The 25,098-nt window shown below is 46.6% G+C and overlaps 1 protein-coding gene across 15 annotated transcripts in view; it reads right to left on the bottom strand.

The window, feature by feature from the left end:
- The window catches only part of STXBP5 (syntaxin binding protein 5), a 1,512,194-nt gene that overhangs the window by 1,351,616 nt on the left and 135,480 nt on the right, over positions 1-25,098 (bottom strand). The window lies entirely within an intron of this gene.

The raw sequence follows: 25,098 nt of genomic DNA, 5'->3' as shown, positions 1-25,098 counted from the left end.
GCCCAATATTTAGCATGGGGCAATGTGTCACCCCACTTCAACCACTAACTACCTTTAATGTGAGGGTATTCTTTGACAAAGGGCATACTCTCACAAGTAGATCTCTTCAATACCATGAACTAAAAAAGCAATATGTGCTTTCTGATATAAAAACAATATTTTTGCTTTTAATCGATGTTTCTTTTAGAGTGACTAGAGTCATGAATCATAACCAGCAATTACATTTTGTAAAAAAACATGAATTTGTTTTGATGGGGTCGGCACGCAAGGAGGACATCGTTAATTTTCAACATTTTCACTTCCTTGAAGCGGTTGATAGGACATGCTCCCCACCTCCATCAAAGAGAAAATGTAATTGCATTTTAGTTTCTCTTGTTGTGGGTGTTTGCGAGTAAAAGTACGTTTTTCTTGTTTTTTCACTTTCAGCTTCTGTGGCGATATTTTCTTACAGTGACGTCCCAAAAGCAAAGTGTTTTTTCTTTTTTCTTGTTTGCAGAGGTGATTGTTTTCCGTGTCTCTTGTACTTTGTAGTTCACTCACTTGCTCAGTTTTGCACTGGGTTCTCACTTTCTGCTTACACACAGCATGCTCCGTGAATTATAATTTCTAAGAGTACCACTGCATTCTGCCTAGCATACAGGTTTGAGGAAGAGAGTTTTTAGTTGGTGGAGTTCAATCCGATGCAGACTCACCTTCCAGGGATTTTGAAGAACATGGTCATGGCAGTCATGATGTCCCTTCACAAGCACAGGCTGTGCCTCTGAGAGACAGTGCTGTGTAGCCCAATCCAGAGTGCGTGGAGAGGGAGTACAGGGAGAGTGGTCACTTTGCAGTCGCTGTTAGATTTCAGCCATTTCTCCCACTTACTGCAGATACTGGATGTGAAGTCAATCTTCCAATAATTTTTGTCAACTGACTATTTCCATCTTTTTGTGGATGATGTGCTCCTTGAAACAATTGTGCAACAAACAAATTTAGGTGGCAAACAGTTTCTGAGGGAGCATGGAGGCCCCCTGGCACTTCATTTTAGGTTTCCAAAAACCAGATAAACCAAACCACATGCCTAGATAATAATACTCTAATTTCTTTCCTTACATAACGTATGTATTAACAAACCAAGTATATCTCAATGATGGCAGAAAAATGGACTATATCTTAGCTATCCTCATTCATTTTTTGTTTTCCTCGTTAATTTTTAAGATGGTTATCCTAGCTAAAGTTAACAAGTCAGCAGTGCCGTCTTTGCAGCATTGCTGCGGAAGCTAATAAGAGAACTATGTCGTCAGCATAAAACAGACATTAAATTGCTTTCTTACGTAACATAACCCAGCGAGCATTATGGTGCAATTGCATCAAGGAGGTCCGCCATGTACAAAGAAGGCAGCAGGATGAGGACATTATGCATCCCTGCTTCAGGCCAATTTAAACAGTGATCTTGAGGGGTACGTTTGGGAACCAATTCCTCCATTGTTTGATAGATTATCTTTCACCAAGGTGACCTTGTGCAGTTCCACATCAAATTCAATGATTTGTTTAATTATTCCTTAAGCCAGTAAGGTGGTCCAAATGAATCTCCCATCAATCTCATCTTAGCTAGAGAAACTATAAGCATCTTTGTCTCACCTTCAGATTTAATACTCGACTGGCAAGTGGGGCATGTTTTTGTGGAACCTCGGTCTCTTCGTATCCCTGGCTAGTAGAACACAGGACCCAGCTTAGTGGAACAACTTGCCTCTTGCTATCACCTGGCTCAGAATTCTATGTCAGGACTGGAGGCGAGGATAATGCCTTCTTTCTTCACTTTATTTTAACAGCAGCCATGTAACATCAAACAAGAAACCTACTTTTTCCATGGTACATCGGGAAAACTGTAGTTCAAAACAACCAATGAGAACACAAGTATCAACCAATCAGCATATAGATAGTCCACTATAGTCCTTTCTCGTTGTCCCCTTGTCCTCTTTTTTCGCTGCTGCGCAGCCAAGATAAGTACTCTGTGGTGTTTAGTTATCAAATAACGTTGCAGTGCAACGTGCTGCCCGCTCTGCGAGACCGCTTATGATGGAGATTTCAGAAGGGGGCTTTAACCCCTTGCGTGCGTCGGACGGCCGGCAGCCGTCCGACGTCACGGTGGGCTTGTGCGCACTGCGGCGGAAGGGTTAAGCTCCGCCCCTCGTTTACATTGGCTGGCGTCATCGATTATGCGAAATCGTGGCCTGCCACTGGAAATGAGCTGTTTGCGTTGCCTCCCTTTCGGTTTTTGGTCCGGCCCATCCGGACTGAATTGCCTGATTCACGGCTGTCGTGAAGCAGTTTCTAATTCTGTCGGGGCCATCTGTTTTCACAAAAAAACACGGCTGAGTGAAAACAGAGGGCCGGCCCGCTGCCTACCCGCAATGGAAAGCGTTTTTTTTTTAATGTCATTCAACCCATTCTTCTGACATAGGCGGGGCATCGGCAAGGACGTCAGGAGAGTCAGTGTGCTTTTATTCCTCAGCTGGTTTCATTTAGCTGAAACATGTTTTCTATTGCTGTGGTGAGAGCTGCCTGTGCTCAGACTCAGTGCTTGAAGCCCTCGATGTTATTGGCTGGGAGAGGATGGGTCATTACAGAGCTGCTGACTTTGGCATTAGTAGTCTAGGTGAACAAGGGTACCCCGAAGTGCGAACCTGGGGTTATAATATGTTTGAAGAGAACAATGGTTCAAGGTTGGTCTTACGAGGTCCAGAGCAACAACCCCAGAGGGTCGGTGTGTAATCAATTTAGACTAGAAAATGAATCATAAAGGGAGCATGATTGTAGGGAAACAAATATGATTTATTTTCAATGGTTAACATTGGTATCTCAAGATATTGTCAGGTGCTCACATAAGTGAAAACGTGTGTATGGTGACAGAGTGAGAGTGAACTATGAAGCATAACATCACAATTACAACAGAATAGGAACTCCACATGAATATGTACAATGGAAGGGGTTCCTGTTGTGGGGGTCGACGACGTTTCGATCTTTTAGTTAGTTAAGATCATCTTCAGGACAAAAAGTGAGCAATCTGAAACTGAATTGGAGTAGGTATGATTACCATATGTCCCTACAGTGGAATCATATGCAGTGATTAGGTGCTCAAAGTGGTATTATAATCAAAACAATTTCAACATACTCTCTATGTCATTATGATCAATATAAATACATTTTGGGGACTGGTGGTGAAGTGCAGGGATATTAAGTAAATAAGTTTAATTAAATGATAATGAGCAAGAAGCTTAGTGTGCAGAACTTACTTCCAGTGGGGGTGGGGATTTTAACCTTAGTCATTACGGTGGTATCGGACAGTCTCACACGTGGGACTGTAGTTCTGTGGAAAGTAAAGAGAGAGTAAGTAAGAGCCCCCGTAGTGTATACAGTAGTGTATTGGGGGCTGCAGAGTGGTAACTCACTCTTGTGCGGTCCGAAATAGCGACACAATGGTACTGCTTCCAGTCAGGTGGGGGGAGTTCTGTGCACGTATAGTCAATCTAGCTGTGGGCAGAAGACAGAGTCACAACGCCTGTTCCCAAATGCATTACTGGGTGATAGGGCGGATGCTATAGGTGATGCCTACTGGAAGTGGAATGGTAAATAAGAACCACCCCTCTAAACCCTAGCACCTCCTAGCAATGCAATCCATGAACAGACTCATTTACTATGTCTTCTGCCCACACCTAGATTCAACACATGCTCATAGAACTCCCGTTATCTGACTATAAGCGGTACAAAAGGGGGGTGGTGATGGACGGAGCATCAGAACCAATCAAACACTCACACCCTGTCAAAAGATCTGGGTTTGATCCATCACCGTTCTTTAGCCCACTCTGCCACCCCAGTTCAGCCATGGCTATATGCAAATCAGTCTGACCCTGTGCCTCATGGGAACAGTCCAGCCCGAACTGCTAAGATGCTCCGTCCATCACCACCCCCTTTTGTACCGCTTTGGCCGCCATAAGTGTGGCAGGGTATGCTCAGACGTGAGTCCCTTGCTCACTTTGCCACTGGATTCAAGCAAGCCGGGCTGAAGACGGCTGGAATGCCAGAAACCGGTCCTCGGAAGCTTGTTTCCGGTCCAGGGAAGACATGGCTTGGCAGTTCGGGCTGGACTGTTCCCATGAGGCACAGGGTCAGACTGATTTGCATATAGCCATGTATGAACTGGGGGGCAGAGTAAGCTAAAGAACAGTGATGGATCAAACCCAGATCTTTTGACTGGGTGCGAGTGTTTGATTGGTTCAGATGCCCCGTCCATCACCACCCCCTTTTGTACCGCTTTGGCCGCCATAAGTGTGGCAGGGTATGCTCAGACGTGAGTCCCTTGCTCACTTTGCCACTGGATTCAAGCAAGCCGGGCTGAAGACGGCTGGAATGCCAGAAACCCGTCCTCGGAAGCTCGTTTCCGGTCCAGGGAAGGCATGGCTTGGCAGTTCGGGCTGGACTGTTCCCATGAGGCACAGGGTCAGACTGATTTGCATATAGCAATATCTGAACTGGGGTGGCAGAGTGGGCTAAAGAACAGTGATGGATCAAACCCAGATCTTTTGACTGGGTGTGAGTGTTTGATTGGTTCAGATGCTCCGTCCATCACCACCCCCTTTTGTACCACTTTGGCCGCCATAAGTGTGGCAGGGTATGCTCAGACGTGAGTCCCTTGCTCACTTTGCCACTGGATTCAAGCAAGCCGGGCTGAAGACGGCTGGAATGCCAGAAACCGGTCCTCGGAAGCTTGTTTACGGTCCAGGGAAGGCATGGCTTGGCAGTTCGTGCTGGACTGTTCCCATGAGGCACAGGGTCAGACTGATTTGCATATAGCCATGTCTGAACTGGGGTGGCAGAGTGGGCTAAAGAACAGTGATGGATCAAACCCAGATCTTTTGACTGGGTGTGACTGTTTGATTGGTTCAGATGCTCCGTCCATCACCACCCCCTTTTGTACCGCTTTGGCCGCCATAAGTGTGGCAGGGTATGCTCAGAAGTGAGTCCCTTGCTCACTTTGGCACTGGATTCAAGCACGCCGGGCTGAAGACGGCTGGAATGCCAGAAACCGGTCCTCGGAAGCTTGTTTCCGGTCCAGGGAAGGCATGGCTTGGCAGTTCGGGCTGGACTGTTCCCATGAGGCACAGGGTCCGACTGATTTGCATATAGCCATGTCTGAACTGGGGTGGCAGAGTGGGCTAAAGAACAGTGATGGATCAAACCCAGATCTTTTGACTGGGTGTAAGTGTTTGATTGGTTCAGATGCTCCGTCCATCACCACCCCCTTTTGTACCGCTTTGGCCGCCATAAGTGTGGCAGGGTATGCTCAGACGTGAGTCCCTTGCTCACTTTGCCACTGGATTCAAGCAAGCCGGGCTGAAGACGGCTGGAATGCCACAAACCGCTCCTCGGAAGCTTGTTTCCGGTCCAGGGAAGGCATGGCTTGGCAGTTCGGGCTGGACTGTTCCCATGAGGCACAGGGTCAGACTGATTTGCATATAGCCATGTCTGAACTGGGGTGGCAGAGTGGGCTAAAGAACAGTGATGGATCAAACCCAGATCTTTTGACTGGGTGTGAGTGTTTGATTGGTTCAGATGCCCCGTCCATCACCACCCCCTTTTGTACCGCTTTGGCCGCCATAAGTGTGGCAGGGTATGCTCAGACGTGAGTCCCTTGCTCACTTTGCCACTGGATTCAAGCAAGCCGGGCTGAAGACGGCTGGAATGCCAGAAACCAGTCCTCGGACGCTTGTTTCCGGTCCAGGGAAGGCATGGCTTGGCAGTTCGGGCTGGACTGTTCCCATGAGGCACAGGGTCAGACTGATTTGCATATAGCAATATCTGAACTGGGGTGGCAGAGTGGGCTAAAGAACAGTGATGGATCAAACCCAGATCTTTTGACTGGGTGTGAGTGTTTGATTGGTTCAGATGCTCCGTCCATCACCACCCCCTTTTGTACCGCTTTGGCCGCCATAAGTGTGGCAGGGTATGCTCAGACGTGAGTCCCTTGCTCACTTTGCCACTGGATTCAAGCAAGCCGGACTGAAGACGGCTGGAATGCCAGAAACCGGTCCTCGGAAGCTTGTTTCCGGTCCAGGGAAGGCATGGCTTGGCAGTTCGGGCTGGACTGTTCCCATGAGGCACAGGGTCCGACTGATTTGCATATAGCCATGTCTGAACTGGGGTGGCAGAGTGGGCTAAAGAACAGTGATGGATCAAACCCAGATCTTTTGACTGGGTGTGAGTGTTTGATTGGTTCAGATGCCCCGTCCATCACCACCCCCTTTTGTACCGCTTTGGCCGCCATAAGTGTGGCAGGGTATGCTCAGACGTGAGTCCCTTGCTCACTTTGCCACTGGATTCAAGCAAGCCGGGCTGAAGACGGCTGGAATGCCAGAAACCGGTCCTCGGAAGCTTGTTTCCGGTCCAGGGAAGGCATGGCTTGGCAGTTCGGGCTGGACTGTTCCCATGAGGCACAGGGTCAGACTGATTTGCATATAGCAATATCTGAACTGGGGTGGCAGAGTGGGCTAAAGAACAGTGATGGATCAAACCCAGATCTTTTGACTGGGTGTGAGTGTTTGATTGGTTCAGATGCTCCGTCCATCACCACCCCCTTTTGTACCACTTTGGCCGCCATAAGTGTGGCAGGGTATGCTCAGACGTGAGTCCCTTGCTCACTTTGCCACTGGATTCAAGCAAGCCGGGCTGAAGACGGCTGGAATGCCACAAACCGGTCCTCGGAAGCTTGTTTCCGGTCCAGGAAAGGCATGGCTTGTCAGTTCGGGCTGGACTGTTCCCATGAGGCACAGGGTCAGACTGATTTGCATATAGCCATGTCTGAACTGGGGTGGCAGAGTGGGCTAAAGAACAGTGATTGATCAAACCCAGATCTTTTGACTGGGTGTGAGTGTTTGATTGGTTCAGATGCTCAGTCCATTACCACCCCCTTTTGTACCGCTTTGGCCGCCATAAGTGTGGCAGGGTATGCTCAGACGTGAGTCCCTTGCTCACTTTGCCACTGGATTCAAGCAAGCCGGGCTGAAGACGGCCGGAATGCCAGAAACCGGTCTTCGGAAGCTTGTTTCCGGTCCAGGGAAGGCATGGCATGGCAGTTCGGGCTGGACTGTTCCCATAAGGCACAGGGTCAGACTGATTTGCATATAGCCATGTCTGAACTGGGGTGGCAGAGTGGGCTAAAGAACAGTGATGGATCAAACCCAGATCTTTTGACTGGGTGTGAGTGTTTGATTGGTTCAGATGCTCCGTCCATCACCACCCCCTTTTGTACCGATCTGACTATAAGCAGCACTGTGACGCCAATTGAACGTCCACCCAGTTGATCCAGACAATTCGAACACTTCCAGGGAGCAGCACCTATAGCATCTGCCCTATCACCCAGTAATACATTTGTGAACAGGCGTAGTGACTTTGGAACTAGGCAATCAGACTTGAGTCCCAGCGTCAGCTCAGCACCATGTAATTCCAGGCAAATCGCTTCACCTTTCCTTGTTCATAATATGAATACGTCCCTGTGTTATGTAACTGGTGCTCGTGTAAAGCGCTCCCTCGGGTTTGTTTCCTCTTGCTGTGATGAGCGCTGCCTGTGCTCAGACTCAGTGCGTAGAAGCCCTCGATGTTATTGGCTGGGAGAGGATGAGTCATTACAGAGATGCTGACTTTGGAACTAGGCAATCAGACTCGAGTCCCGGAGTCGGCTCAGCACCCTGTGATTCCAAGCAAATCGCTTCACCTTCCCTTGTTCACTATATGACTGCGTCCCTGTGTTATGGAACTGATGCTCGTGTAAAGCACTCCCTCAGGTCGGTTTTGCGTTAAATAAAACTGCTCTGATGAGAACTAAACGAGATCTGAGCCCAGCCCGTCCCAGAGCTTCAAGGCTGAGACGGAACCCACCAATCGGAAGGCAGAACAGCAGCACCAGGTGGATCCTGGCTTCTGTCCTTTTGTGTTCTCGTCTGATCCTTTTCACAGTGCTTAAAAGCCCCCTGTCCTGGCTGCAGACCACAACGAGGTGTCTGCAAAGGGGTGTCACCCCCAATCCCAGTTGTTTTTTTGTTTTCAAACCACCTTTATATGTACTGTACCAGCTTGTCACACCTCCTTGGCATAAGAACCTGCCTGTAAGAAATATCTTATTGTTCAAGACCGCACCAGGCCTTCACAAGACTGTGAATAAACAGGGCGTTTTCCTTTTGATAACGATAAAGACGACAGACCCATGCCTCTCTTGTGTCTGAATAGCATGTGTTGACACTCACTCAAACATCTCGCCATGTGTTCAGTTCACAAAACAATCATAGTGCTATACGTCTGTACGTTTTTAAAATGACAACTACATTTTGGGGCATTTTTGAAAACACTTGCTTTTTGTAGCTGAACATCTCGGTGGTGTCGGTAAATCGGTTTCAAAGTTTTCCTTTAGCTGAAAGGCGTGTTTCTTTTTTACTTGCAATACTTACCAGACTTACGTACCTGTCAATTCAATCCACATTCATCGCAGTCTCATCATATTTTGAACTGGCTATATGATCTTCCCATACCTTCAGCTTTAGCATACCAAATAATCCCATATTAAAAAGTATATAAAAAGCATTTGCAATGCAATAGGTCTCGCATTTACGCAAGTTTGAGCTATTGGCATTGTAAATGCCAATATGTTTTATTTATGCTTCAAACACCAAAACATAAATAAAAAGCATTGTCATTTACAATGCCGATAGCTCAAACTCGCGTAAATGCGAGACCTGTTGCATTGCAAATGCTGGTTTCTCTTCAGATAATTATCTGGTGAATTACTTTCGTAATTCTTGTGCCGTCGCCACCTTGTTTTAAGCGTTCCGCATCTCTCGAATCATCGCTCTATTGTTATTTTAATTTTGAACGTTGGCGAAAATGTGCCTTGTTGCGTTTTCTCCGTTTAGGTAATCATCACAGCTTATACCATGTTTTTCTTCTTGCCAGTTATAATATTTTAAATCTGGATCAGGCAGTTCGGGACGCGAGAGCGGTCTTCGCTCTTACGCGTCCCGTGCCTGGAGCACAGTTGTCTTCCCGCCTCCAGAAGGCGCGAGAAGCACAGCGGGAGCAGCGTGTTCTTTCAAATTCCACTCAGAGGGATTTCATCGTCTGCGCGGTTCCCGCGGCTTGTGTAGCCAGTTGAGGGAGACTCCCGCCAAGGGTCTGTAGATCGCGTCTCTGCATCGCGGGTCGGTCTCATTAGCCTACGCTTTGCAGCTCGAGTGTTCAGGGCCGAATCTGTACTGGTTTCTATGCATTGACCCCTCATTGAGGTCAGGTACTGGCCATAGCTGGCATACATTACCCTCCGGCTTTAAAACACAAACACACACACACGCACACGCACACACACACTCCCCCCTCCCCCCCCCCCTCCGGGAACAGGAGTCCATAAGGAGAGATCGTCCAAATACACCATCAGTCGTACGCCTTGAGTCCTGAGATGCTCCACCACTTGTTTGAAAACCTTGGTGAAGCACCAATGGGCGAGGAGAGACCGAAAGGAAGGGATGCAAACTCATGTTTGACCCTTCCAGATGAACTGCAGGAATTTGCGGTGAGGAGGAAAAATTGGAACTACCAGATATGCATCTTTGAGGTCCAAACGGACCATCCAATCTAGAGGCCTCAGGAAATTTCCAAGAAGGTGGATCCCTTCCATTTTGAAATGATGTTAAACCACCCACTCGAACTGGCTCAGATTTATTACAGGTCTTTGTCCACCATCGACCTCAACTAGAAAAATATTGCTGATGAACCGATTTGGATGAGGGCAGGCAGGAAGAATAGCACCTTTGGAAAGAAGAGAAGCCACTTCTTGATCCACCAAATGGTATTCTGATGAGAAAACTGGAGCGGATGAGGGCCCCCTCTTTGGATAGGATTCCCAAAAATCTCTAAGTAGAATCCTTAGACAGTTTGTAGGACCTGTGCATCCCTTGTGACGGAAGTCCATGCTGGGAAAAACTCACCAGTCGCCCCCCTAATTTTAAATGGGAAGAAGGGAATACACTCATGGGGATTGCGGCTGAGTTCGCTCCTCTGAACCCTCTACCCTTGCCATGGCATCCTCTTGTAGGGTAGAAGTTGCCGAACCTTGTCTGATCCTGGTACTGTCGGGGGCCTTGTCCCTTCTGCGGGTACTGGTTTGCACGATGGCTGGCCGAGTGATCCGCCTCGACCAGCCCTGTGGAAAACCGGAGGAAACACCCTCTTGATTGTTGTCTGCGCCTTATCTAAGGACGTGAAAGTATTGACAAACTTTCCAAGTTCTTTTACAAATGGTTCTCCGAAGAGCCCACCTTGTGCAACAGCACCGGCTTCAGTGTTCGCTAAATCCCCCAATTTCGGATCAACTTTTATGAGGAGAGAGCGACGTCACTCTGTTGATAGGGCACAGTTTGCATTACCCAGAAAAATAATAGCTCTCTGAGCTGACCCAGATAGGGTCGCGGGGGAAATAGGAGCTCCCAAAGTTTTCGCCTCCTCCGCCATGTCAAGTATTTTAATTAGGGGTCCCAGGGCATCCAGGAGTTTATGTTGGCATGCACGCCATGAAGGATCTATCCCCTTCTTGGGGTCCTTCATGAATTTCTGTAAGAAAGTGGCAGTACGCGGATCAATCTCTAGGGTCAAGGCCACTTTCCCCTCTAAAGAGGGGCGAGTACACTCCGCAAGCGGGCAATTCCGTGCCTCTTTTTCAAGCAGTCTACGGATGTGACTTGCCACATAGCAAGCAACAGGGTCCAACATGTCCGATAAATCATTAGCGGAGTTAGACAGACAGGAGGAGCTATTGAGACCAGAGGGACCAGGAACAATGTCTGGATCTCCTGAACCCTTAGGGGTAGAGGGCAGAATGACAGGAGGGAAATCCCCATTCTCTGATGGTGAGTCGCCATAAAAGCTTGATGTAGCCTATCGAAGGCATCCAAATCCACCCCAGCTTCACAAGTACGTTTCGCAGGGGGGCCCGCTGGATCAACTAGGACAGGTGTAGGGGTAGTTGGAACAGACACGGGTGGTGGTACAAATTTTTCAAACGCCTGGGCAATTTGGCGGGAGAACCTCTCCTCCAAGGGAGTCATAGCTTCCTCCACTGCCCTATAAATCGAGGCATCCACTGTGTCGAAAAAAATAGTCATCCCAAGGGAGGTCAGCCATTGGATCCCCACCCCCTGGGAATCATCTTCATATTCCATTGAAATACCCCCAATAAGGCAAAAACCAAAATGCGGGTGAAAAAACTGAGTAGGAAAGTCTGGGTGGCAGACAGTTAGCCCTTTATGGAGTGGCCCTTTTTGTGGGGGACTGGGTGTCAGTCCAAGTAATGATAGATAGATAGATAGATAGATAGATAGATAGATAGATAGATAGATAGATAGATAGATAGATAGATAGATAGATAGATAGATAGATAGATAGATAGATAGATAGATAGATGGATCCACCATTCCTTTCGGTCTCTCCTCGCCCCGTGGTGCTTCACCAAGGTCTTCAAACAAGTGGTGGAGCATCTCAGGACTCAAGGCGTACGACTGATGGTGTATTTGGACGATCTCTCCTTATGGACTCCTGTTTCCGGAGGCTCCTCTCCCATCTTCACCTTGCAGCGAGTATATTGCAGAGCCTCCGGTTGGTTATCAACGAGAAAAAAATCTCTTAACGCCCACTCAAGACGATAACATTTTTATAATTCATGATAGACTCCACATCCTCTACTTTAAGTCTTCCGTCCAGAAAGGTGGCGAAAATTAGTCACAAATTGAGACGTAGTCTGTCCAGACCTCAAGTGACCCTCAGGCAGATAGCTCGAGTAGTAGGCCTCCTCTCTTTATCGATACAGGCCATCTTCCCGGGTCCCTTGCATTAGAGGGCTCTTCAACGTCTAAAGACTTCCCACCTTCGCAGAGCCGTCCTTACTCTCACAAAGTGTCTGTCTGAGGAATCTCGAGAGGAGCTCCAGTGGTGGCTGTGTCACATGGAGGCTTGGAATGGCAGAGCGATCTTCGGATCTACACCAGACTTAGTTATAGAGTCCGATGCCAGCAGGGACAGGTGGGGGGTCAGATGCGGCGCAGTTTTCACAGGAGCTTTGTGGTCGCCAGAAGAACAACACTTGCACATAAATTGCCTAGAACTTTTAGCGGGCTCTTTCGCAGTGCATTGCTGGACAAAAGATTCTATTCAGTCGTGTGTCCTCCTGAAAATGGACGTTTCTGCAGTCCGTTACATCAATCACTTGGGAGGCACTCGTTCGAGGTCTCTCTCGAAACTGGCAGCGGCCTTTTGGCAGCATTGCCTGGACTGTCGGATGTCGGTCACGTCGGAATATGTGCAGGGCTGCGAGACCCAAGAGGGAGATTTCCAGTCTCGCAACCAGGGATGTCAGCCTCTGGAAGCTGGATCCAGAAGTGTTTACAACTCTGAATTCTTGGGGGGGGGGGGGACGGGTCCGTTTTAAACCTGGGCGTAGTGTGCGGAGTGGGGCTCCGCGGAGCTACGCGAAGTGGGCACACAACTACGCCCACCCGCGCACTCCGCGTAGCCCCACTCCGCGCCGCCCGCCTCCCTCCTGCCCTCCCTAAATACATCAATAAAAGTATAAAAAGCTATTAAAAACACTTACCTTGTCTGCCTCGTCCCCGGGGCTCCCTCTCGCCATCCCACGATTCGCGCCGCCACCGACCCGGATACTAATGCGCATGCGCGGGCGGCCGCGCATGCGCATTCCTCATGAGAAATGCGCATGCGCGGCCGCCCGCGCATGCGCATTAGGACCCGAAATGGCGGCGAGAATCGCGGGACGGCGAGAGGGAGCCCCGGGGACGCGGCAGACAAGGTAAGTGTTTTTAATAGCTTTTCATACTTTTATTGCTGTATTTAGGGAGGGCGGGGGGGAGGCGGGTGGCGGCCGGCTACGCTCCATCTGCGGAGCGCGCGTAGTGCCGCCTGGCTACGCCCGCTACGCAAAATGCGTAGGAGACGGCACTCCGTGCACTCCGTGCATGGAGCGTAGCTGGCCGCCCACCCTTAGTCCGTTTTCAATAGACCGATTTGCCTCGAGACTGGACCACAAACTTCCTCACTTCTTCAGTTGGAGACCAGACCGGCTAGCGTTAGCCACCGATGCGTTCCCCCAGGATTGGAGTCTGGAGAAGGGGTATGCGTTTCCCCCATTTGCGATTATCACAAGAGTGACTGCACAAGTCAAGAGACAAAACGTGGAGGTGGTTCTGGTCACCATTCTCTGGAGGTCTCAAGTCGGGTTTCCAGTTCTTCTGGAACTTTCTTGGGATTCTCCAATCCTACTCCCCCAGTTTCTGACTCTACTCAGAAGTCCAGACCAGGTTCCTCATCCTCTACTTCAAGAGAATTCAGTGGCGGATTACCAAAAACGCAGGGAAATCCCAGGACTTTCAAAGACTGGAGGTCCTCATGTCCAGAGCATGGGCGGATAGTACAGTCAAGAGGTACAAGTCCGCTTGCGGCAGATGGTCCGGTTAGTGTATGCGAAGGGATCTCAATCCCCTGGACTCGGATGTAGTCCATATCCTTAATTTTTTAGCTCATCTGGCTTGTAGAGGCTTAGCCTACAGATCAATCAACACCTTCCGATCAGCCATTTCGGCCGGCCACGTCCCGATCAATGACCCAGCAGTTGGCGAACACCCATTAGTCTACAGATTACTTCACGGTATCAGACTTTCTCTTCCCCCACAGCCTCGTATTTCAGCCCTTTGGGATGTCAACCAGGTCCTTAACCTTTTCCTCTCCTGGCAACCTAACAGATTTCTTTAAAGGAAGGAGGTGTCAGCCGAGCTGGCTATATTGCTATGTCTCATTTCATGTTGCAGTGTTTCTGATGGAAGGGAATTAGATGTCACAGGCCGAATTTTTACCCAAACTGGTGTTACCTTTACTTTGCATTGGAGGGCAAAATGTCACACAAGAGTTATTTCTTATCCAGAGTTTCCAGATGCTCCAAAACTATGCGTGGTGCAATGCCTTAAGGCATATGAGGAAATGGCTGAAGAACTCCGTCCACCCAGAGAACGGCAATTGCTCTCCGTAAGCCCTTTAAGGCGGTCTCTTCGCCCACTATAGCTAAGTGGGTTAGATGGGTGATGCAGGAAGCTGGGATGAATCTCAGGATTTTTGGGGCATACTCGACCAGAGGTGCGATGGGTTCTAAACATTTCGGCTTGGGCGCACGTTTAGAGGATATTCTAAACGCGGTGGATTGGTCTTCGGACACCACCTTTAAGAGGTTCTATTTCAAGCCAGTGCTTAACATGGCACATATTGTAGTCAACAACCTTTAAACTAGCATTATCCTCACCTCCAGTCCTGACATACAATGAAAAGTGTCCTAACTTTCGTAACGGAAAGTTTCAATTCTATTAAGGACTCGGCGGCGAGGATTATCTCACCTTAGGGATCCCTTCAAGGAGGTCACCCTCCCCGTATTGGAGTAAGTAATTCTTGCATTTACCATATATATGGGTGTTGCCTTGGTATTCAGTATATGACTCTAGTCTGTGATATGCATCTCTTCACAGGTTTTATTAGTTGAAGACCTTTGTGGTGACAGTGGTCCTTATTATTGCAGGTTTTGATGCTAACAAACAGGATTCATGATGGTGATCCTTTGGCTGATTCCACGCATCAAAAGAGGACAAGGGGACAATGAGAAAGGACTATATTGGACTATCTATGTGATGATTGGTTAATTCCTGTGTCCTTATTGGTTGTTTTGAACTAGAGTTTTCCCGATGTACCACGGGAAAAGTAGTTTTCTTGTTTGATGTTTATTTATTTATTTATTTATTTATTTAGTGTGTTTTGTTATAGCGCACAGCTACCCCAACGGGGTGTCCCGGCGCTCCTGTGCAATCTTGTGCTGCATTAGAAGTTTATTTAAAGAGGGGGAGATTAACAGAAGAGGTAGGTTTTTAAAGCCTTCCGAAAGGGTAGTTCTTCCTGGATCATCCGGATAGAGTTTGGCAGCTTGTTCCAGAGGGCGGCTGTGCAGACCTGGAAAGTTTTTCCGCCGGATCGAGTTTTTTTTTTTAAATCGGGGAGTAGTAAGGAGATTTTTTGATGATGATCGGAGATTCCTAATGTTGTTATAGGGGGTAAGGCAGGTGGAAAGGTAGGAAGAGCCCTTGCCTTTCAAGGCGCGGTGAGCCAGCACCAGTGCCTTGAATTCTACTCTTTTATGTATGGGTAGCCAGTGAAGGCTGCGACGGTGGGGCGAGATATGCTCGCGGAGGGAGATGCCTCCGACCAGTCGAACTGCAGCATTCTGGACTGTCTGAAGTCGATGGCACAGACCAACAGACAGACCAGTATACAAGCCGTTAGCGTAGTCCAAATGTGAGGTGATCAACGCCTGGACTACGGCCTTCCTGGTGGTGTTAGGTAGGAAGTTGATGAACTTTTTCACCATCCTGATCTTGGCAAAACATGCTGCAGAGACTGTGTGCACTTGATGTTGCAATGAGAGGTTGGAATCCCATCTAACCCCTAAGTTTTTTACCGAGTCTGAGGGTAGAGGTGGTGCACTAAGATCAAGAGGCCACCAGATGTGAGGGTCTAGGGGAGACGGTTGGTGGAAGAAGAGAACCTCCGTTTTTCCTGCGTTGAGCCTTAGGAAGTTGCTATCCATCCACTGTGCAATCGTACGGAGGCAGTGTTTTAGTGGATCAAAGGTTGTTTGGGTGGTACTGTCAAATGAAAACAAAAGTTGAATATCATCGGCGTATGAGGTGGCCTTTATACCGGTTTGGGCGATGATATCAAAAAGGGGTGAAAAATAAACATTAAATAGAAGATGGCTTAGTGAGGAGCCTTGAGGGACTCCCCACCGAAGAGGGCGACTGTCCGACGTGTAAGGGGAGGTGAAGACTGCCTGCGAACAGCTGGACAGAAAGGATGTTACATGACTGCTGTTAAAATAAAGTGAAGAAAGAAGGCATAATCCTCATCTCCGATGCCTTAATAGAATTGAAACTTTCCATTACGAAAGCTAGGAAATTTTTCATTCCACAGCACATGAGACAGTAGGCCATCCTCCCAGCCAACATAAAGTCTTCCTACCACTCCTCTGCTGACATGTCCCTGGGCTTCCATCTGAAGTCTGAAAAGGACAAGGCACATAACATGTGCTTATGGAATTACTCCCAGGTAGGTCCTCCAGCAGCTTCCAACCCCTGCATCTCCAGCAGTGAGCCAGAAGCTAAGACCAGGTATACTTTGGGTATTTCGTTCTCTTCATCTGGAGATAGGCCAGTGCATTCTCAGAGGCTGCCCTAATCCACTTACTACCTTGCCCTGGCCTTTGCAAATCGGGAATGGTTGCAATCTCTTCCTGACACTGAAATGCATCCTCTGCTCTGGTAAACACAGCTGATGAGGTCAAAGCCATGTAGGCTCCAGGTCCAGGAAACATATCAGAGGAAAACAAATCAATGCCTAAGATACATCCAGCACTTTTCTACTATTTTCCCCTGAAACAACCATGGCTGATTTGCCTTTGATTTTCACCTCAATATGGCACTCTAATACTACATGGCTACTCCACTGACTACTAAGCCTGTGCTATTGACAGCAGAGCGCATTTCCTGGGGTTTGAGATACTTCTGCTCAATCATAGTTCAGTGAGCTCCTGTATCACTCAGGCAGAAAACTAGCTCTACTTGGTACTAAGTTCTAACACAAACCTCACTGTGTTGGGTGTATGTGTTTTAAGGCATAAGGGTACCATTCCCAAATATCCATAACTAAGTTAAGTACAACAGTACTCTCTCACGTTCCTTCACCCACTGTCAACATACTAGCTATAATGGGCGCAACTGCAACTGGGTCTTGCACCACAGTCTCTCTTGAAATGCCCCGCTTTGTGACACTTAAAACAAGTAATCACTCTGGGCTTGGAAGAACCTTCCTACCCTCCCATCATTTGGTGCTGTTACTGACTTGGAACTAAATTCCTTTCGGTTTCTGTTCCCCTTTGGAACCTTGGGAATTGCCATGGTCCTTATCCTCTGTTTTGGAACCAATTTTATCAAAGTTCATCTCTCCCCTTTTGCTAACTCCTATCCTGCCCTTTTTTTAATCCTGTTAGATAACCACTTGAGAGCCAACAATGCAAGATCTGACAGGAAGCCACAGGCCTCTATTTATTGGGGTCACTTGTACAAACTGCGTGGGTACTGTGCAGGCCACACACACTCACGCAAACATACACTGAGATGTTAGCACTAGGAACCAGGTTAGCATGTAGCAGCCAAATTTTACATGAGTGGTTCAGTATATCTCCAACCATGTGATGCAGATAAAAATGTTAGGTCACAACACCTGATTTACAAAACACAATACACTGCCCCAACATCACTACATATTTACCCGTGACAGAGACAGTAGTCCACTGTCCAACAAAACCACCTGGTGCAAGACAGATCCAACTCATATCTGAGGATAGGCACACGTTTACATACAATGCAAGATTAAAGTGGCGCAAAAATTAAACGCGATACCAGCTACTAACAACTTGGCACTCATTGCAGAGGTACATGAATTTACACCATGTAGGGGACACTCAACTAGTAAGTACAATGTACCAATCAAATTCTGTTATATAATCAGAGCCATGTTTTAGATTTGTCAAAGGAAACAATTTAACCATAGCCCTCCATTCGTTCTGTCTAGAAAGTCTATAATTTGAATACCCACCATGACTGTAATTGCAATGTTTGAGTAAAAGTTTCCCTCTCTTATTGATGGTTTTACTATTTCATAAATTTGGAACCATAACTATGTAGCCATAAGTACTGCATCCAAAGAATGTTGTGCAACTGTTTATTTTTATCATAATTTCTTATGTTTGATTCATGTTCACTTATCGTTAACCTCAATGTCCTAGAGGTCTGTCCTACCTAATCTTTTCCGCAAGGACATTTTAAAACGTATATCACTTCTTTAGCATTTCAAGTTACAAATTCTCTAATGGGTAAGTCTTTCCTGTTTTAGATGAGTGATCAACAATCCGTTCATTACAATCTTGCAATTAGAACTTATACAAAGGAAAGTCCCATTCAATAGCTTGCTTATTGTATATTGTTCAAAGTTCTGTTAATCAGGGATTCTTAAACCTTTGACTTCTATGGACTGCTATCTAGTCATAATTGGAATCCGGGTCTTCCCCACGGAATAATTTTCGTAAACTCGGGACTCCCATAGAGTCATTACTGTAAGTTGAGGACCCAAGCCTAACCATTTTCTATGATTCGAACAGTAAACAAATTCACAAAAATACAGACACAAACATTTATCAAACAAATACACAAATGATGAAAAATTGTATTGAATTCACAAATAAAAAATAAATAAAAAAAATGTCAATTTTAATTGTTAAGTTGTTGCTTTTCTAAATTCAATTGAGGCCACCCCATCAACCATAATATATTCTGTCTGATGCACCTGCACTGGTTCCATCCATCAATCTGAGGATACCAACTTAATTTTGAACCTCCAATCTAAAATTCCTTCACATTAAAAAAATGTTTTAAAAGTATCCATTTTATATTTTGCTTATATATATAGATTTTAGTAATCTGTTAATAATATTTACATTTCTAACCAGTCGTGGACACAAAGTAGACGTTGTGGACTCCCAGGGGTCCCTAATCCACAGGTTAAGAACCACTGATCTAACGTGTAAAAGCAACATTTCCGCAGTATACAAATAACGGGCATCCTTTATAGAATTTTTTCATCCTTATATAACTTTTACATTTTTGTTATGGGCTTAATGAATTGAGATTGTCTACTATAGGGCAGTATCAGTTTTGCAATTGCAAAAAGATCTCAAAGGTGGGAAAATGTATTTTATTAATATTTTTCATGTCTTCCACTACTGGCAGGTCTACACCAAAACTGATTACCAGATTGCAGACTTTTTTCAGAGGGAGAATATTCCAGGCCACTTGAAGAAGGCCAGTCAAGAGAAAGTATTAGCCTACCAGCAGGACCTGAGAGTCCAAGCCGTAAGAAACAGTCTGTTCTGGTGCATTCAGTTTTGGATACATGTTCGACGATCCATGGCATTCTGATAATCACCAGATTTGGGTACATTTATTTGTTACCTAGAACTGTAGTGCTCCATGTTGAAATTGTCAAAGATTATTGGTCCTCAATTTATTTATTAGCTACTTTATACAATGTGCATCTTAATCGAAGGGTGTGAGAGAAATTGGCAGAAAGAAGGCGGTTACAATGTCACAACTTTTTACTGTAGCAATAATTAAAAGAATACAGTTATGAAATAGAAGAAAGTAACACGGCAATTACCTAACTATAGTTACATACATTATTATTGTAACTGTGAACACAATATCTAATGGCAATGCCCAGTTTTATGTACTCAAAATTTAACCTATACCCCTTGTAGGAAACTGAGTTATTAGTTGTGTGGCAGGCACAAGGTAATCGGTCCACAATTCTCCTTACTGGGAACAAAGCACCCAATGCAGCACTTGACTCTCTTAGTGTAGCGAAACAGAGCAGTCCAAGGTCGTCTACGCAGGCGAGGTGGTGTGGGCTAGAAACTACCATTCGCTGGCACACAAAAATAACATTCAATAAATGATTGTCCAGTTAGTACCTTTTCTTTAGAAAAATAACTACTTTTAATACACATACACACACACACACACACACACACACACACACACCCCTACACACACACACACGCGCGCACACACACAAAACTACGCAGTAATTTTACAAATATATACATTGGTAGATAGAAAACACCACAGATGATATAACACAAACACCTTTTACCCCCTAAAGGGGCCCTACAAACATATCAAGTAAGTCTATAGCCTTGGTCAAGGGTTCAAGATGCACAAACTAAGTTAAAAACATTACTTTGTACTTAAAGGCAATCATCAATAATAAAAAGCATATGTAAATGCATATATTAATGTTAATAAAGTATATGCACTATGATCAATAATTATTGTCACATTATCTTAATAACAAAGCTTTTTAAAATTAACAAACACCTGGGTACTTTTTGTAGACATTTAAACCATGCAAATTCAATCATGAAAGCAGGCCCTAGTGGGCGCCAGATCTCAGTAGCATAGCCCTGCAACCATAGACTCAGCCACTAGAGGGCACTTCAAGGCCTGTATAATTTTTTATATAATATATATATTTTGTTATTTGGGTAATTCAGGCCACAACAGTTGCAACCATAGCATAAGCCTCTAGAGGGCGCTGCACTTCCAGCAGCAGAGCAGAAGCTCCCTCCTAGGGAGTGCTTTGATGAAATAGTGAAAAAAGTCAGAGGGGTCTTAGTTACCTAAACTCAAACATAGAGGCAGTCACTTTCAAAATCTCTTTAAGTGGGAAGCTGGCACACTAAAAAGACCCCCACCCCAAAGCTTCCTTGAATTTGTTGGTGGGGTCCCTGACCTCCTGGGGCCACCACAAGTAAGAAGAATTAGTCAAATATTCATTATGGGGCTCTCCTCTGCGGGCCGTAAAGCAAAGCTGCTTTATTCCTGTCACCCCGCATCTCCTCGTTTTATTTTTGTTTTTGTGGGGAGTGCTTGGCTCCACCAGAGCAACCATGGGTACCTCTTTTGTTGGGGGCAGTCCAAGAAGCCCACCACTGGCTGCCTCTGCTGGCTCCACACACAGGTAGAGTCTCCTCGGCTGCCTGTGGGAGTTGGTAGCGCTTCTCCTTGCCCGCTCCTGTGGGCTGGGATCTCCTTCCTTGTGGGGGCCACCCGCTCAACCCAGACACAGCATGGGAGAGAGGCAGGATCACTCCTACTGGAGGATGAAGGCACAACAGAGCCCCCCCCGGACCTCTTCTGCTTCAGGGGCATTGGATGGTTAAGAGCGGTCGAGAAATGGGTTCAGGATAGAGTCCGAGGAGAGGGCCCCCAGGCAAGCCCACAGAGAAACATTAATAAATGAATTCTGTGCTGACCACCCCCGGCCTTGGCCCATCCTGGACGCTGGTAGAAAGGTCCCTAGTTGGGCTGATTTTGACGATCCTTGGCTCATTTTAATCCTGGCGGAAAACACTAGCCACAAGGGGCAGTTGCAGCAGAACTCCTTGCCTCCAGAGTTGGTTCTCCTAGTTCTCTGTGCCAGCCTTCATCCTGGTCTTGGTTTCTGGGTGCTGACGTCCAGGGCTTTGCCACAATTCAAGTTTAATGGGGTCAATCTCCCTGGCCCTTGGGAAGACCCAGTGGGTAGAGACCTTTGTGGGCTTTAGGTGGTTCTTCTCTCCAGTTGTCCACAATGGCAGCCCTAGGGAGGATCCACTAGCGAAGCATAGAAAAGTCACCAGGGAAGAGAGAGTCTCCCCCACTGTGCAAGAGTTTTTAAAGGGGAGAGGAAGGTTCCAGAGGTCAAGCACCCCAGGCCAAATCCTAGGGTGCCACATAACCTCGACATCTCTGTCCCAACCCTCCTGCACAGCATGCTGGGTCAGTTCAAAATGGCATCATCCAGTAGTCACCAGTCACATCTTCTCTGAGAGCCTCGGCTCTGCCCTTCGCTGTCGTCACTTCCATGGACTTCTTCACTATATTTTCGAAGGGGGAGCCCCCTCTTATATTGGTAACAGAGGTCTGGCTCTCTTTGTTCAGTGGGCTTGGGCAGGCATATGTGACAACTGATTGACTGATGAAGATCATACCACCCCAACCTTTCCTCCACAGCAGCTGAGTGAAGCACTGTTAATTGCTCCCTTTGTGTATGGGGAAGCCTTTGTTCCTGCTGCTGGAGACAAATTTAACTAACTGGGCACAGCAGTGTAACAAAAGGCCTGGGTTCTGATCCCGAGTCAGAGGAATATGACAATTCTGGATGACCCATAAGTTGTAAAGATATTATTGTGGAACTTGCAGAATGGATTTTCCTGCACAGGTTACACCCCAATTCGATATGTTACTGGTCTCTGTAGGCAAAAAGGAAACAAAACTGCACTCCAAGGCAGTTTTCTCCCTATGTATATAATAAAGCGTCACCTCAGACAAAACAATAAATCCCTCTATCTGTCCCCATTAGTGTACACTAACATTATACGGTCTACCCCAGGTCAATATCTAATCCTGCAGAGACCCCACTGCACCAGGTTACCTGTGCACAGTTACTGGGCTGCGCACAACGGCATTGTCCCACATGCAGCACACACATCTGTCTGTGTTCATGTGTAACCAGCCAAGTACCCCTTACCCTTATTGTGTAGCAGCTGCCTTTTCTTAGAAGGTGGACACTGGCAGTAAAAATACATAGTCCATTTGCCATGTGATTACGGTGGGTGAGACACGTAGTGAGACTCACTCACAGTAAAAAGTCCAAAACCAGGTGATGCCTCCAACTAGAACAGAAGTTATATGGTTTTGTGAGTGTAAAATCTTAACCTAACTATAACGTCCCTGTAACCTTTGTTTTTCAGTGAATTTCTAAGTATTTTTAATACAATTTCCTAACTATAACATGTAATCTTTGGGTTTTTTCAGTCAATTTCAAAGTTTTTTTAAGCTTAAAGTATTATTTAGTTACCATACGTTAATCCAATTGCCTGGCCTGTGGCTAGGCCCTGTGCCCAAACCCCTGCATGCACCCAAGCCGCATACGGCCTTTGGCCGTGCACAGCAGTGGGTTGGCCACAGGGTGGCCAGGCCCTGTGGCCAACCTCCAAAATGCAGCCCCCCGCCTTGCGACGATTTTGGTCCACAGCACGCATCCCACCAAGGCCCGACATTTTTGGGAGGAGGAGGACACGTAGTCCCCTCCCCAGGCTGTTTTTGGCCACGAGGAACACATCCCCTGGGGCCCACCACTGTAATTAAGGTGAAGGGGGCACATAGTTCCCCTCCCTGGGCAGATTTCATCCCCACAGACCCCATCCCCAAGGGCCCAGCCAATTAGTAAAGGGAGGGGCATTGTAGCCCCTCTCACTGGGCCAATGTTGGCCCCGGAGACCGCATTACCTGGGGCCCGGACAATGATTAATTTCCCTGGGCCGATTTCAGCCCCGGAGACCCTGTCCCGTATGGCACACGGCCCCTCCCCTTTACATGCCCCCCCATTTAATACATTTTTTTAAAAGGCCCTGGGGATGGGGTTCGCAGGGCCTAAAACAGCTTGGGCAGGTGGGGGTCATGCAGCAACCCCTCCACTTAAAAAACAAGGCACTGAGGGATGGGGCCCCCGGGGCCTAATGAGGCTCGGGAAGAGGAGGGGCCACATGGCTCTCCTCTCCTTTAAAATAGATATGGCTCTGGGAAATGGACTACCAAGGGCCTTTTAAAGGCTCTGGGAGGAGTTTGTGCGGTCCCCTTCCCCTTTTAAAAACCAAAAAACACAGCCCTTAGGGAAGAGGTCCCCAGAGGCTGATGAGGCTTGGGGAGGCGGCACATGGCCCCCTTTAAAAAAACATAAGGCCCTGGAATGGCTTAACGAGGCTCCGGAGGGGGGCCACTAGTCCCAGCAAGGCCCTGTAGCCAATGCCAAGCCCCGTGCGCAGCTGGGGGTTGGCTTTACATATAATAATAAAATATTACTTTGTTTAAAAAACTCTACAAATTTACTGATAAACCAAACAGTTTAAGTAATGTTATAGTTAGGTGAATGGCAGTGACAACATTAACGTTGTGAACTAAAAAGAAACACAGAAATTCACCAGTTATAGTAAGCAGAGCCAAATACAACTTGCATCCCTGCCATGCACTGCTTATGACCTCACATATTACATCACTCATGAGATGTTCAATGACATAATTGACAACATTACCAATGACATCTCAAATGACATCACTAATGACATTATCCAAGCTTCGTTTTTGCACATATTGCTCAATAAATTAGTATGGCATTAGATAGTAAGTACAAAATAGCTCAGAAGATTACAAGGCTTCATTAATACCATCACAGATACAACTAGGTGTAGAAAGCATGGTTTATGTGCAACATTGCCTCTATAGGGCGCTGGGAAACATCCGGGTAGCTGTTGCGCCATACAAATTCATTAAATAAATAAATAAATAAATAAATAAATATACCATACACCCATACACTTCACAGGTAGTGTAGTTCACATTAACAATCAACTAAAGATATATGGGAAACCCTCACTGTATACCATGTTTAATCTGTATACAACTGTTCAGAGAAAGCCAAGTTCCTAAAAATACTGAACGTCTGTTCTAAAACGAATGCTCTGCTACAGAGAGCTTTATCTGTTTCAAACGTCTCACAGTTACTGAACCAACATTGAGAAATGAAGTTGATACAAGACAAATTTGGTACTTTAAATAATGTTTACTCTATCGAGAGAGTTTACTCAGTACCACACAGTTTGCAGACAGTTAAATTCTCTTGAGAAATACGAAATACGCCAAAGAATATTAAAAAGTATCTACTAAGAACAGTATACAATCTTTGCAAAACTTGTCCAAAGAAACATTATTTGCTTAAAATAAACAAGGTCTGAAGGTGCTAAAGGTCATACTACCTGCAGACTTCATATTGTGCTGAAAACATTATAGATTCACCCTCTTCTAAAGCTAAACAAGCACAAGTACAATGGTTAGAACTGGTGAACACAGTCTTGTATGATACGTGGAAATTGTCATGCTGAGATGATTTTGTATAATAACTCAAGGCTGCTTACAATACTTAGGGGCTCATTATGATGGAGGACATCAGTCCGCACGCCATCATAATGGTGATGGGACCGCCCGCCAGACTTGCGGCGGTCCCACTGGCCCAATTTGGATGCGCCCCCACACTAGCGGGCTGCAGCACCGTCCGCAATGTGAAAATACCACGATGTGCATTTCCATGCACAACGTGGCAGGCACAACGCGGTTTCTGACACCTGGTGTATGGAAAGGTAGGGGAGTACCCCCCAGTGTACCCACCCCGACACAGAGGGGGCCCACAATGGGCCCAGTCTACACCTGTCTTTTTGCGGAGGGATTTCTGCCGCAAAATGACAGGCGGAAGGGCTCATCATAA

The sequence above is a fragment of the Lissotriton helveticus genome, chromosome 6, assembly GCF_964261635.1.
Source record: "Lissotriton helveticus chromosome 6, aLisHel1.1, whole genome shotgun sequence".
Lineage (NCBI taxonomy): Eukaryota > Metazoa > Chordata > Amphibia > Caudata > Salamandridae > Lissotriton > Lissotriton helveticus.
The sequence above is the reverse complement of the archived record's forward strand: the minus strand, read 5'-3'. Positions and strand labels throughout refer to the sequence as shown.